A 14,303-nucleotide genomic window follows, 5' to 3' on the forward strand; every position below is an offset into this window, starting at 1 on the left:
TAGTCTAGCTAAAGTTTTGTCAAATTTTTTTTATCTTTTAAAAGAACCAACTTTTAGTTTTTTTAGTCTTTTCTATTGCTTTCCTGTTCTCTATGACATTTATTTCTGCTCTAATCTTTATTTTTTCCTTGATTTTGCTAGCTGTAGGTTTATTTTGTTCTTCTTTTACTAATTCCTTAAGGTGTAGTGTTTGGTGGCTTATTTGAGTTCTTGTTTCTTAACATAGGCATTGGTTGCTGTGAACTTCCCTCTGTTTTTGTTGAATCTCATAAGTTTTGGTATATTGTGTTTCCATTTTCATTTGTCTCAAGATACTTTTTTTATTTCCTCTTTAACTTCTTTGATCCATTGGTTGTTCAGAATATTGTTTCATTTCCATGTGTTCATGAATTTGCCATTTTTACTCTTGTTATTTATTTCTAGTTTCATAGCATTGTGATCAGTGAAGATACTTGGTATGATTTTAGTCTTCTTGAATTTGCTAAGACTTGTTTTATTGCCTAACATAGGGTCTGTCCCAGAAAATGTTCCATGTGCATTTGAGAATTCATTTTCTGCTGTTGTTGGATTGAATGTTTTATATATGTCTATTAGATCCATTGGTATATAGTGTTGTTCAAATATGCTGTTTCCTTATTGATTCTGTCTGGATGAATTATCCATTATTTGAGTGACATATTAAAGTCCCCACCTATAATTATGTTGCTGTTCATTTCTTATTTCGGCCCTGTTAGCTTTTGCTTTATATATTTAGGTGCTTTGATGTTTGGTGCATAAATATTTACAATGTTATATCATCTGGAAGAACTGGCTCCTTAATAATGGCGTTCTTTGTCTCCTTTTACCATTTTTAATTAAAGTTTGTTTTGTCTGGTAAAGTATAGCTATCCCTGCTTTTTTTTTGTATACCATTTGCTTAAAATATTTTTTCCACCCTTTCACTCTCAGTCTATGTGTGTTTTTAAGGCTAAAGTGAGTCTTTCATAGGCAGCGTATCATAGATCTTGTTTTTGTAATCCATTCAGCCAGTTTGTGTCTTTTGAATGGACAATTTAATCCATTTATGTTTACAGTAATTATTGATAGGTAAAGACTTACTTTTGCCTTTTTTGTTCACTGTTTCCTGGATGTTTTGTAGATCCATTGTTCCTTGTTTTATATCCTGATTTCTTTTTTGTGCTGTGATGTTTTTTGGTATCAGTATGTTTTGACTTCTTTATCATGTTTTTGTGTGTGTGTGTCATTACTGCCGGTTTTTTTCTTGTGGTTACCATGGGGCTAACATAAAATATCTTAAAATTATAACAACTTCAGTAGATTTCCTAAACTTTACACTTTTATTTCTCCTCCCCTTCACATGTTAGGTTATTGCTGTTACAGTTTACATACATTTCATACTGTATAACTAATAACACAGATTTGTAGCTATGATTATTTTTACTACATTTGTTTTTTAATTTTTGAGTTCTATGTGAATTATGCAACCCTATTACCATATTACAGAATCTAACTTTGACTGTATATTTACATTATCGAGTTTTATAGTACCTTCTTATATTTTTATGATGTTAATTAGTGTCCTTTTAATTCCACTCAAGGAACCTCCTTTAATATTTCTTATAAGGCAGGTCCAGTGGTGATGAACTCCCACAGCTTTTGTTTTTTCAGGAAATCTTTATCTGTTCTTTATTTCTGAAGGACACCTTTGCCAGGTATAGAATTCTTGATTGACACCTTTTTTCTTTCAATATTTTGAATATATAATTCCATCCTCTCCTGGCCTGAAATGTTTCTATTTAGAAATCCACCAGTAGTTTTATGGGGTTTCACTGTATGTAAGTACTCTTTTCTCTTGTTATTTTCAAAAAATCTTTGTCTTTGACTTTAGACAATTTAATTATGACTTTAGACAATTTAATTATAGTGTATCTCAGTGTAGTTCTATTTGGATTCAACCTGTTTGGGGTCCTTTGGTCATTGTGGATCTGGAAGTCCATTTCTCTCCCCACGTTTCAGATGTTTTCAGCCATTATTGCTTTATTTTTTTTCTTTTATTAAAGTATAGTTAATTTACAATGTTCTGTTAGTTTCAGGTGTACAGCAAAGTGATTAAGTTATACATATATATTTTTTTTCCTTTTTCAGATTCTTTTCCCTTATAGGTTATTAAAAGATACTGAGTATAGTTCCCTGTGCTATACAGTAGGTCCTTGTTGTTTACATGTTTAATATATAACAGTATGTATGTGCTAATCCCAAACTCCTAATTTATCTCTCCCCCCTCACCCTGCTCTCCCCTTTGGTAACCATTAGTTTTTTTTTCTCTGTCTGTGAATCTATTTCTGTTTTGTAAATAAGTTCTTTTGTATCATTTTTTTAGACTCCACATATAAGTGATATCATATATTTGTCTTTCTCTGTCTGGCTTACTTCACTTAGTATGATAACCTCTAGGTCCATCCATGTTGCTGCAAATGGCATAATTTCATTCTTTTTTATGGCCGAGTAATATTCCATTGCGTATACATACACACATCTTTATCTGTTCATCTATCGACAGACATTTAGGTTGTTTCCATGTCTTGTAAATAGTACTGCTATGAACATTGCATTATTGCTTTAAATATACTTTCTGTTTTCTTCTGGAATTCCCATAATGCAGATATTGTTTGTTTTGATTATGTCCTATAGGTCCCATAGTCTTTCTTCACTCTTTTTTCTTTCTTCTGTTTGCTCCTCAGACTGGATAATTTCAAATGTTCTGTCTTATAGATCACTGATTCTTCTGCATAGTCAAGTCTGCTTTTGAGTTGTCTGTTGAATTCTTCAGTGCAGTCATTGTATTTTTTAGCTCTAGGATTTGTTGGTGGGGGGGATTATTGTTTATATTTCTTTGTTGAACTTTCTGTTTTGATCATACATTGTTTTCCTAATTTCATTTAGTTGTCTGTGTGTTTCTGCAGTTCACTAAAATTCTTTAATTATTCTGAATTCTTTGACAATTCATAGATCTCCATTTCTTTAGGTTCAGTTTTTGGAGCTTTATTAGTTTCCTTTGGTTGTGTCATGCTCAAATTTTTCGTGATCCTTCATTCCTTATATTGGTATCTGCACATTTGAGTAAGTGGCCTCTGCTTCCAGTCTTTATAGGTCTGGTTTGGCAGAGACAGTTCTTTACCAGTCAGCTCAGTTTGGGTTTGTGCATATGTCTGCTGGTAACATCCTTGGGCAGGTGGGGCTTGCTATCAGGGTATATTTTGAGTGAGGCCACTGCCTGGGCTTTAAGGTCAGGGGTAAGGGGGTGGTAGCACTAACCAAGAACATGTAGATAGGATTGCTGACTTTGTCCCCTGCTCCATGATTGCCTGGATTCTCTGGTCAGTCCTAGTAGACAGTCCAGACTGGGTACTACATTCAGAAGTAGATGGGACTATGAGTTAGCTTCTCTCCCCTGGTGTGGTAGCAAAATGGGTCCCAGGGCCTACACAACTTGTTGTTTAGGAACCTGAATCAGGCAAGACTGAACACTGAATTCTCTGGCCAGACAAAGCCACTGGCTGTGCTCTTTATTCAGGTGTCACTGTAAGCAAGTGACAAGTAACAGTAAACAAGGCTGTTGGATGGGCCACGCGGTTTCCCATGTGCTCTGGTGAGATGGGCTGAAGGCTGTATTCAGCAATAGTCAGGGCTACATATTAGTTTTCCTACCCAGGCACAGTGTGGGAGAACCAGCTCCAAGGCTGGTAAGGCTGTTTGTGGTCTTGACTCAAGCCACCTGTTCCCCAAGCTCCCTGGCCAAACAGGGCCACTTGCTTTGCTCTGCAGACTACCAGATCTGACTGCCAGCTCTGACTGCTCAGCTATTTCCAGGCATTCTTGTCAGAAGCTCCTGGGTAGGGCTGGGAGCGTCACTCTTCAGTGGGCAGGACTATGACTCAGCTCTCTTGCCTGGGTATGGTGGGAGGGCAAGCACCTGCAGGTTTTCCCTGTCAGGCTTTCTGGTCTGGAGGGGCCAGGAGCTACACTCAGCTGTAGACCTGGTATGATTCAGCCCCCCTGCCTGGGAGTAGACGGAGACCAGGCTCCAGGGCCAGCAGATCTCTTCATTTGAGGCATGCAGGCCTGCACGCCACTGAGTTCCCTAGTCAGACTGCCCCGACTTGGTTCTGCAGATGAGCAAAGCCACTAGTTGGGATTACTAGTTGGGTGCACAGTCAGGGACTTGGTCTACCAAGATCCTAGTGCCACTTATCGCAAGCCCCTTCCCCCTTCTTCATCACAATCAGGTGCTCAGTGGTCAAGCCCCACAGATTCTCCTGCAGTCCCCAGGGGACAAGACTGGAGTGGGGGCTCCCAAGAAGCTACCCACAAAATGTGGGAGCTGGATGTCCACCCTAGGCTCTCTTTACCCCTAAAGGAACTGTAGGCGCAGGGGGACCTCCTGGCATGGTGCTGTGCTGTCCAGGGGAGGGGCAGTACCCTTCTAATGCAGTCTGTCTTGGTCTCTGTGGTGTGGGGGGAGGGGGTGCTTTAGCCTCACCCTCGTATTCTTGGATTCTCCATGGTGTCTTGTCAGTGAATAGTCATCGTTAGTTCTTCTCGTGAAGGGGAGTGAAGTCAGGAATGTTCTATGGTGCCATCTTGGTGATGTCACTCTGAAGAGTTTCTTACTATATGCAAGTATGCAGTCACTGCTGTTTGAATTGTTTTTCATCAACATGTACTACTTTCAGCATTTCAGGAAGAGGAAGAATACAAATACTTCTAAGTAAAGGGAGGGGTGAATTTTAAAATTTTCAAAATGTGGATCTTATTGATCCGCTTCCTTTCATAGAGGTGAAGCTGTCTTTTTACATCTAGTAAACAATTTATATGTGGCTCCCAAGTCCCAGGAACACTGCTAGACTCAGGATACAACAGTGAAAGAAGGGAATCCTTGCTCTTGTCAAGATCATGCTCTGTGGTCATGAACGAGAGTGACCCAGCACCACGTGATGTGTGTTCTCAAGACCCAGTGAGGAAACAAGAACAAGTCACCTGCTTTGCCAGACCCATAGGAGCTCACCAAGAGAAGAACAGGACGCTCCAGATTGAGGCAACAGAAAGTCCAAGGGCAGAGGTGAAAAATGAAAGTCTCTGTGGAATCTCCCTCCGAAGGAAAGTCAACTGTCCAACTTCTCGGGGGTTTATCATGGAGAAACCATAGGATTTAGAAGATGTCAGCAGGAAATGTCACTTGTCTTTCCCTTAGTTGTATGATTTTTTTTCTTTTGCTTATTTAACCTATTTATGCTGGCAGCTATGCTAATGCTTAATTATATGTGAAAATTATAAACCAAAAAGTACTATATAGTTCTTCAGTGAACGCCTAAACTTACCAGAGAGGAGAAAGTGTTCCGTTTCTAATTTTTTCAGTTGAGTTTAATTGTCCTAGGTATTAAATTTTCTTGTAAGAGTTATTGTATAATCCAAGTTTTGCCATGCCTTCCTTCTTTTTATTCACAAAGCTTCTGTTTCACAAAGTAGCCTTGAGATTCAGCAATCCGTAGTAATTCTGACACACCAAGGATAATACATTCTTAGTTGTATTGCATAGTTGTATTGATGAGACTTGGCATCACATGTACAATGTATGTGTTGCCATCTCTGTAAAGAGGTTAATCTCTCTTCCTGTTAGGTTTGATTGAGAATGATTCTGTTTATAACTAGGCTCTAGATCACACTGACCCAGAATAAAATCTTTAGACTAAGTGTTTTATATGATGCTAAGTCCTTGTAAATTCGGTGAGTCTAGCTGCATCTGAAATCCATATTAGCTTACCAGTAAAAGGTGCTATGTATAAGATGTAAAACTTCTGCTTAGTTGAATGCTATGATTGTAACAGTTTACAATCAAGACTTATAGTCTTGTTGGCTTGGCATAAATATAGTAGCATTACAGACACAGGCATTCATGTTTTCATGTTTGTTAGCTTAGAGTCAAAGGTTCATAGAGGGGTGTCAAAATCCATTTCAAAGAGAAAAGTCTAATTTTAGAAGCTTGCTGTTTACACACCAGAGCTTGCCTTTCAGTAAATAGCTTGTGTAATCTTCCTGCTGGCACAAGTTGAAAAGTACATTCTGTTGGAAAGGAAAAAGAAAAAACTGAAGAGAACTGATAAACTTGTTTATGAAGAAAAAGAACAAGAAGAATAAAGTAGACATCGCCACAGATTTAGTTTTCATATTGTTGAAAGTATTTGGTTGCAAGCAACAGAAACCAACTCTAGCTAACTTAGGCAAATAAGAAATTGTTGAACACAAATGGGGTCACTCACAAAATCAAAGAGAAAGAATTGAACAACTAGACCTAGTCCTAGGGATTTCAAGGGCAGGAGTGAACAGAAAATATCTTTAGGGAGTTGCCATTAAAATAACTGTCAACTGTTTTCCATCCTAGTGTACACTGCTCGAGTTTCAGATTCCTGGGAGAGTCTGATTGGCCTAATTTGAATCACTTGCCCACCCATTGACAGTCCCTCCAAACTACATGGAATGTGAGGGATGCATCTCTAAGGAAGAGTGGAAACTGACAAAAAATGAGGATCAGGAGCTGGACAGGGAAAAAAAACAGTGGATGTTCACTACACCACATAGCCACAATCAGTAGTAATGATTTTGCCTGACCAGAGTACATGGCCAATAGTTATTGGTATTTCTCTTCAGAAACATCTCGTCAGCTTTGTATTCATATGTGAGCTGTGGGGAAAATATTATGCCACGTTGATGGAGAGGGACCATTTCCCATGAATTTCAGAGTATCATTTTCATTTAGCTTTGTAAATTGTCCAGATGGCCAGGAATTTCTGATATGGAGTAAAAATATTCTAGAATCACTTTTCTTGTTTGCTTTTCATTTTTTTTCAGCAAGTTCTTACACTAGAAATATGTCTTGCCAGAAAGTTATCGTGATAATTCTCAAAAGGTTTATGTATATTCTTCTTTTCTATACCTCAACATAGAGAAAATATTCTTTGTCTTCCTGAATGGACTGACAGATCATTTACATTTAAAGTCTATTTCCTTAGAACTTATACCCACCCTATTCCTTCTCTACCACTTCTACCCTTCCCCTTGTTTCTCATAGTTCTTGGGCATGTACTACTTCAGCAGGGACCTGGGGTGGCTTTCATGAAACTAAATACAGTCAAAAAGCCCAGGGTACAAGAATTAATTTAAATGTGTTAATTTAATTCAAGCTTCTGCTGCAGCAGCCATTGAAAAGCAGTGGTCATTACTCTGTGCTACCCCATGGCCACAGACCTCAGCAAGGACCACAGGGTGGCCAAGCACACTCAGCTTGTGCTGGACTAATCCCAGAGGTATATGGTTTCGCTCTGTGTGAGTAGTGTACACATGGGACTGTCAAGGTTTCCAAGGACAAGTGGGCCCTCAAGTTCATGAGGAAAAGGGTGGGGACACACATCCGTGCCTAGAGGAAGAGGGAGGAGTTGAGCAGCTTTAAGGAAAACAGCTGCCAAGAAGGACTGAGCCTCCTTCCCTGAGGTACATAATCCAACCTTTACAGGGAAAAAGCATATAGTTTTGGGGACATTAAGCCAACTGTGAATACTAGTGTTTTTCAGCACACTAGCTAGATATAGAGGGTGGATAAGATACATGTAGTGTGTTCCAACCACAGACTAAAGCTTGTGGAAAGATAACTTGCAAGAAGCCAAAACCCTGCAACTTAATTCTGCAACTTAAATTGTCCCACAGTAGACAGTAATACATTCACAATTAGAAAACTTCTGTTTGGCTTGGTGACATCCTGACTACTATAGAATAGCAAATAACTGATGCATATGTCCAGACACAAAACTTTTTATCCACAGCTTGCTGTTCAGTTAATAAAAAGTTTTGTGAGTGGACTATTTGCTATTCTGTGGTGGTTGGGATATCACTAAACCAAATAGAAGTTTTCTAATTGTGAATGTATTAGCCAGCCATGGATTTTGATCAATAAGTGGGAAATGAAACAGCCTTTGTAAACATTAAGCCACATGATCATTCAATCTTTATCTTCGTATCCTAGTAAGTAAATTTTCTTTCAGTGTTAAACAACAGCAACAAAAGGCATACCAAAATCCTTGTATACCTTTGGGTGTAAACTTTTCTGGGGTTTTACATTATTATGAAGTCAAAGACAAATTTATAGCTTCCTTGAGATAGCTAAAACTTACATAGCAACCTCTTTAAGTAGGGATAAATTATTATAAAGAAATTGATCCTGCATTATTTTCTACTCAGGACAGGGTTTTGGTTAAATACATTTTTGTTCTGTTTTAAAATCTCTTATACGTGCTTTGTCCATCTACTAGTTAGCTGCAAAGCAGTTGACCTCAGGCAAAGTTAAGTCCCTTGGGAAGTCCAGTGCCTAGTGATAGGGAGACAATTTTGCTTGACATTGACACTATTTAGTTAGAAGTAACTATAAGTGTTTCACTAGATCAGTGGAAATTGATTATGGACATTAGATAGTAGAAACTTCTTTTACCTTGAGGAGAACGTAAATATTATCAATAATATCCATTAAAATATGAATAGGAGAAGAATGGAAAATAAGGCATAGAACTAATTCCAACCCACAGGGGTTTTATGAAGATTGACTTAGGTAAACTGTGGAGTGTTACAATACATAATAAATTCTCTTTGGCCATTATAGCTTTTTAAAATTATTGGCTCTTATTTTTACCAATCTGAGTTTTCATTGGCCTTTGTTTTTCTTACACAGTTAGAGGGAAAGGAATTATGATATGACCTTAAAATCTCTGTGCCTCAGTTTTCTTCTAGTACTTCTTTATAGGGTTGTTGTGAGGATTAAGTGAGTTAATACATGTAAGGCACTTAGAACAGTGCCTGGCACATAATAAACACTATGTATATGTTAATTATTATTATTGTTAAGAACGATCCAAATACAGTGCTCAAGAGTGGAGAAGTCAGAATTCTAATAGCTTGCTGTAGTAACTTAGACTCAAAGCTATAAAAATTTAGCTGACCTTCCTATCAAAGTTCAATGATAATTCTGCTACATAAGCCTCTGGTATTCTTTTGTTATATCCACTCAGCAAATGTTCATTCTGAATCTAATGTGTCAGGCAGTGTGCCAGGTTTTGTGAGAGCTATAGAGCCCAACTGGATATAGACACTGCCCTCATGATACTTAAATAAGAACAAAAATAGCTATAATAAAAAAATATGCTAAGTGTAGTAGAAACGTGCGCTCAGAAGAGGGAGAGTTTTACTTTCAGTTAGGAAAATCTTGAAGGAAATAGCACTTGAACTAGGTCTGAGTGGATGTGACGTTCAGAGATGGAGTGAGGAAGAAACAGATTTGTCATCAGAGGACACGATGTGAGGAAAGGAGTGGGGAAAGGAATGGGTCTGTGCTGGAAAGGGGGTCCAGGCTGTCTTTAGTTGTACCTTCCCTGTTGTAAAATGAGGGTGGTGGTGCTAAAAATGGTAGATACTGGTTGAACATAATGCTGCTGCCAAGCATTTTGCAGGTATTTCATGCTTGTTACTGAATTCCACACAATAACCAGATGAGCTAAGTATTATTTTCCCTATTTTAGAGGTGAGGAAAAGTTGTATACTTAGAAAGTAACTGCACAACCATTTAAGCACAGGAGTGGTTGATGGCAAAAGCCTGGGTTTCTTTCTAACATACCTGGCTGCCTCTTCAAAATCGCAAGCGATTGGTTGACAGATAATTAAACACATATTCTACCATCTTGTGAATACTAATTGATACCAATTAGAATTTTCTTCATTACCACTTCTACAGTTTCAGCAAACAGATTTTCTGCCTCCAGCGTTTCCCAGAAACCCCTGATGAGAAGGTTTGTCTTTCTACAAGACTGTTTCTGAAAAGGTTGCTGGTGAGCATGCAGTCCGTGCAGAGTTGGATGGTCAGGAGGGAGCACTTGTTCTGGCTGTAGTGACTTGGGGTCCCACATCTACAAGCTGGACCCTCTCCCTTTTCAGTATCAGATAAATAACATTATCTGTGTAGTCAAGTTCAAACTCAGAATGGAATTCAGGGGCTCTGTGCCTTGGCTCCATTCACTTCCTGGCTTTGTTTCCAGATCTGTAAAATGGCAGTAAAAATACTTTTATATGCCTCAAGGTTTATTGTGGGATAAGATAAAATTTGGTACATGGAATACGTCATAAACTATTCACTGCCTTATAAATATTGTTTCTATAATCATAGTCTTGGGAAACAGTTACATCCTCAGAGGATACATAGGGGTCTTTGTTCCTACACTTGAGTGGCTTCAGATGGCTTATTTTAACTTCTCCTTTTTTCTAACAGACTCAACTGTCATGTCTTTGTACTGTCATTATGCTTCCCTCCAATAGCCCACTCCTCTCTCAATTTGCTTTTAATCAGCAGTCAACTAGGAAACCACATAATAGAACTTGCTGGCAGTATGTCTAAAATTAAAGTAATTTTGTTCTTCTCTTTAACAAGGGGTGAGAGGAAATTTTTTTAAATCTCAATTGGCTTAAAATTTCATATTAATTTTTTAAATCTTATAAGTTTCTAAGCATTTTTAGAAATTACTAATGCATGCACGTAATCTTTCAAACAATGCAAAAGCATATAAAATAAAAAGGATCTGATCCCACCCTCCCTTTCCTTCCCAACAACTCCCTAGAAATAATCACTATTTACTGGTATGAATATATGAGATAGGGACATAATGGTCTGCAACTTGCTTTTTTGACCAAAGTGTTGAGCTTTTAGTGTCAGTACATTATTGGTTATTGCTATATAATAGAACCCCAGAATATAGTGGTTTGACTAGATTTATTACCTGAGTTCCTGTGAGTCAGGAGTTCAGTAGCGACTTAGCTGGGCACTTAGCTGGAGGTAGATTTGAGGTTGCAGTACTGGAGGCTTGAGTGGGGCTGAAGGCTTTACTTCTAAGGTGAACAAACTCACAGACAGGCTGTTGGCAGGAGGCCTCAGTTCCTCTCTCTATAGGGTTGCTTGAGGATCTTCACAACATGGTAGCAGGCTTCCCCAAGAATGAGCCATCTTAGAGATTCACTAGATCCTATAGAGAGCCAAGTAGAAGCAATCCTTTTTCTGACCTAGCCTCCAAAGTTACATCATTTTGCCATATTCTTTGCTGCAAGCAAGTTTCTAAGTTAGGTCCACATACAAGGGAAGTGAAATTAGACTTCACCTTTTGAAGGGAGGCATATCAAAGAATTTGTGGATATGTTTTAAACCACCAGAGTATGTATAGCTCTCTCATTCATTTTCATGTTTGTGTTATGTTCCATAGTATGGAGGTACCATAATTTCCTTAACCATGCCCCCATTAGTAGATATTGTTACTCTTCTAAACAGTGCTTCAGTGAATACACACATATGCCTTTACCAACTTGAGCTAGAATTTAGCCAGATACCTAAAAGTAGTTGTTGGGTTCTGAAGGCGGGCCAAAGGAGATGGGTCCCTTAAAACTAAAGAGCTGGAATGCATGAAGGCATGTTTTTCCTTTCAGCTGTGTTCTGGCTAGATGGTTCAGAAAGATATTGGAGTTAGTCATTTCATGTAATCAGACTCACACAAACAGAAAACATCTCAAAATATTCTCAGTATTAAAAAAAAATTTTAATACTATGAGAAATGTGTGAATTAGGGGTATAGATGTCAACATGAGTGAAATTTATTAATGTAATGTTGAGTACAAAAAACAAGAGCAGAGAAATATTTAGCATGATGCTAGTTATATAAAATTTAAATGTGAAAAACAGTATTTTGTTGCTTAGAAATAGTGTACAGTAAAAATATAAAGAAATCTATGATAAATTCAGGATAGTGGTTACTTGGAATGGACTGCAGTTGAGGAGGTACACACTTTTAGGGGGTTTCTTAATTGGCAGTTTTATTTCTTTATCAGAATAATGAGGACACAGATGTTGATATTATTCTTTGTACTTTTTTGGTACATCTACAGTTATCACAATGAAAATTATGAGAGGCTCTTGATTTTTAAATTCTGAGCTCTTATTTTAGCTTCAACTTTTGGTATTAAGTATATACATTTGTTTATTGACGGTGATTTTAGTGCAGTGAAGATAGTCAAAAATTAATTAATTTTTAAGTAAAATTAATACCTAAAGTAAATACAGTAGGCTCTGGAATTCAGGTGGATTTTCATCAGGAGACAATGAGCAAATCAATGAAAAGTTACCAGGCTCGAAGGAGTCCAACGACCTGTGTTATGGTCTGTTCACCACCATGTCTGACAGCGATTTGGAGCATTTAGTTAACTTGAGTCACAGTTTTCTCATCTGTAACTTGCAGGGAGCAAACCCACTTCTCGGTGCTATTATACAGATCACATGAAATTTTTTAAAAATTAAAAATATGAAAAGCACCTAGTTCAGTTACTGGCACAGCAGATGTTCATTATTTTCTTCCTACTCCCACAGATTACTGCCATAATGATTCTGGTACCATGTCTAGCATTTAAGCAAGTATGTATTTCTGGTAATTATGTAAAGTTTGCATTTTTCTTTTGTTATGTAAGAAAAAATGTTCAGTATTAAATATTAAATTTTCTAATGCCTTTATACAATGAGTTAAAATTATTTAATAGTGGATTCTAAACTGTACAGTTGTCATCTCTAGGGATTTCTTTTTGCTGACATTTGAGCAGACAGTTTTTTTGCTGACTGAATATCTCTTTGTTGTGTTGCTTTGAGCTCGTTAACGACCAAATTCTTATGTGGCAGCTGCACATTACACATGCTTATTCTCCATGTTCAGACCATAAATCTTCTGTGACTGAGTGACAACACCACCTGCAGAGTCTTTTGATGTTGCAGATATAGCTGTAATAATGTTATTTCAAAATATTTCAGACCTGTTTTCTCATACATTTTAGTGCTACTGGGACAATGAAATGATATTTCAGGATATGAGAAGTTATTGTTATTGTTTTTTGTGTATTTTACAATGGAGACAGACTGGTAGTATTTGCTATATGCAGGATTGTAGAACATGGAACAGCAAGAGTATTCGGTATATACCCAGCTGAGGTTTGTTAAATACTTAGAGTAACTCTGAGTATGTTTATGTTATCATTTTTTCTCCCTAAAATCTATTTTCTAGCTTATTCTTATCTAACAACATGTTGAAGGTCAACATTGGGGCAATGACACAGTCACTCACCCATCCCAACCAAAGCTTTTTGTTTTGGTGGCACTGCTTTTCGTGACTGGCAACCGAACACAGTGCTTGAGAGCAGAGGCTCAGTTCATGTCTGGCTCCTCCCCTTACTAGTTTGTTCTCAAGTCACCGAACCTCTCTGTATCTCAGTTTCATCTGTAAAATGGGGATGACCATAACATCTGCCTCTCGGGGTAATTATGAAGATTGCTAATATTTACAGTATATTAGAGCAGTGTCTGGCTCAGAATGAGGACTGTTTAAAGATTCATTAAATAAACACATCAAATAAGTATAGCAGACAGACAGCTGTAGAGCACAGAGCACACAGGACTGGGCTCGGCTCTGTGGGCTCATCCCAGATTGGATCTGTCACCAAACAGTAAAAGATACTGTCCTTTCAGTCAAATTAGTTATACAAGCTAATAAGGATAAGAAGGAATATAAAGTATCAACAGATGATACCTTCCCTTTGGCTTAACCAAGCCAGAAGCCTACGGGTTAAGGGAACCTATGTCATTTTTTAGGGCAGAGGGCTGGTGGGACAAAGGTAGGGAGGGATCTAGAGGGACAAACAGAAAATATCCATCACAGTTTCTAAGACAAAGTGCATATTTATACATAGTGCACATATGATATGTAGATATGTGCATATTTCTATATAAATTTTCCATTATCTTCCAATATATTTTCTAAGTTTCTACAGAAAGAAGTGTGATCTCGGCATGTAACTGGAATGAAAAAGTCTCACAGTCACTTAAAGTGTATTTCCAGCATTACTACTTCCTGGCTTAAACAAAGGAGGAACACAGTTCATTTTCCACTTAATTCAGAAAAGCCATTCCAAGCACGGTAGGAAATGTTAGCTGATAGATTTGATACTACTACCTCCGAGGTAGAAATGCTGGCAAAACTATCCCCCAGTCTTTATGCCATATGCTTCTAATCTGTACCAATAATTTCTGTTCATAAATAGATATATTGAATTCTCTTTTTAGAGTAATAAATCTATGCCTAAATCAGTTTTTTCATTTTTCTTCTACTAGAGTACCATTGAGCTCACTCTGA

At 37.7% G+C, this 14,303-nt stretch overlaps 1 protein-coding gene across 1 annotated transcript in view; it reads left to right on the forward strand.

The window, feature by feature from the left end:
- The window catches only part of TMEM123 (transmembrane protein 123), a 78,208-nt gene that overhangs the window by 32,954 nt on the left and 30,951 nt on the right, over positions 1-14,303 (forward strand). The gene's annotated exons all lie outside the window — the stretch shown is intronic.

This window comes from Mesoplodon bidens (genome assembly GCF_964165515.1).
Source record: "Mesoplodon bidens genome assembly, chromosome: 7".
NCBI lineage: Eukaryota > Metazoa > Chordata > Mammalia > Artiodactyla > Ziphiidae > Mesoplodon > Mesoplodon bidens.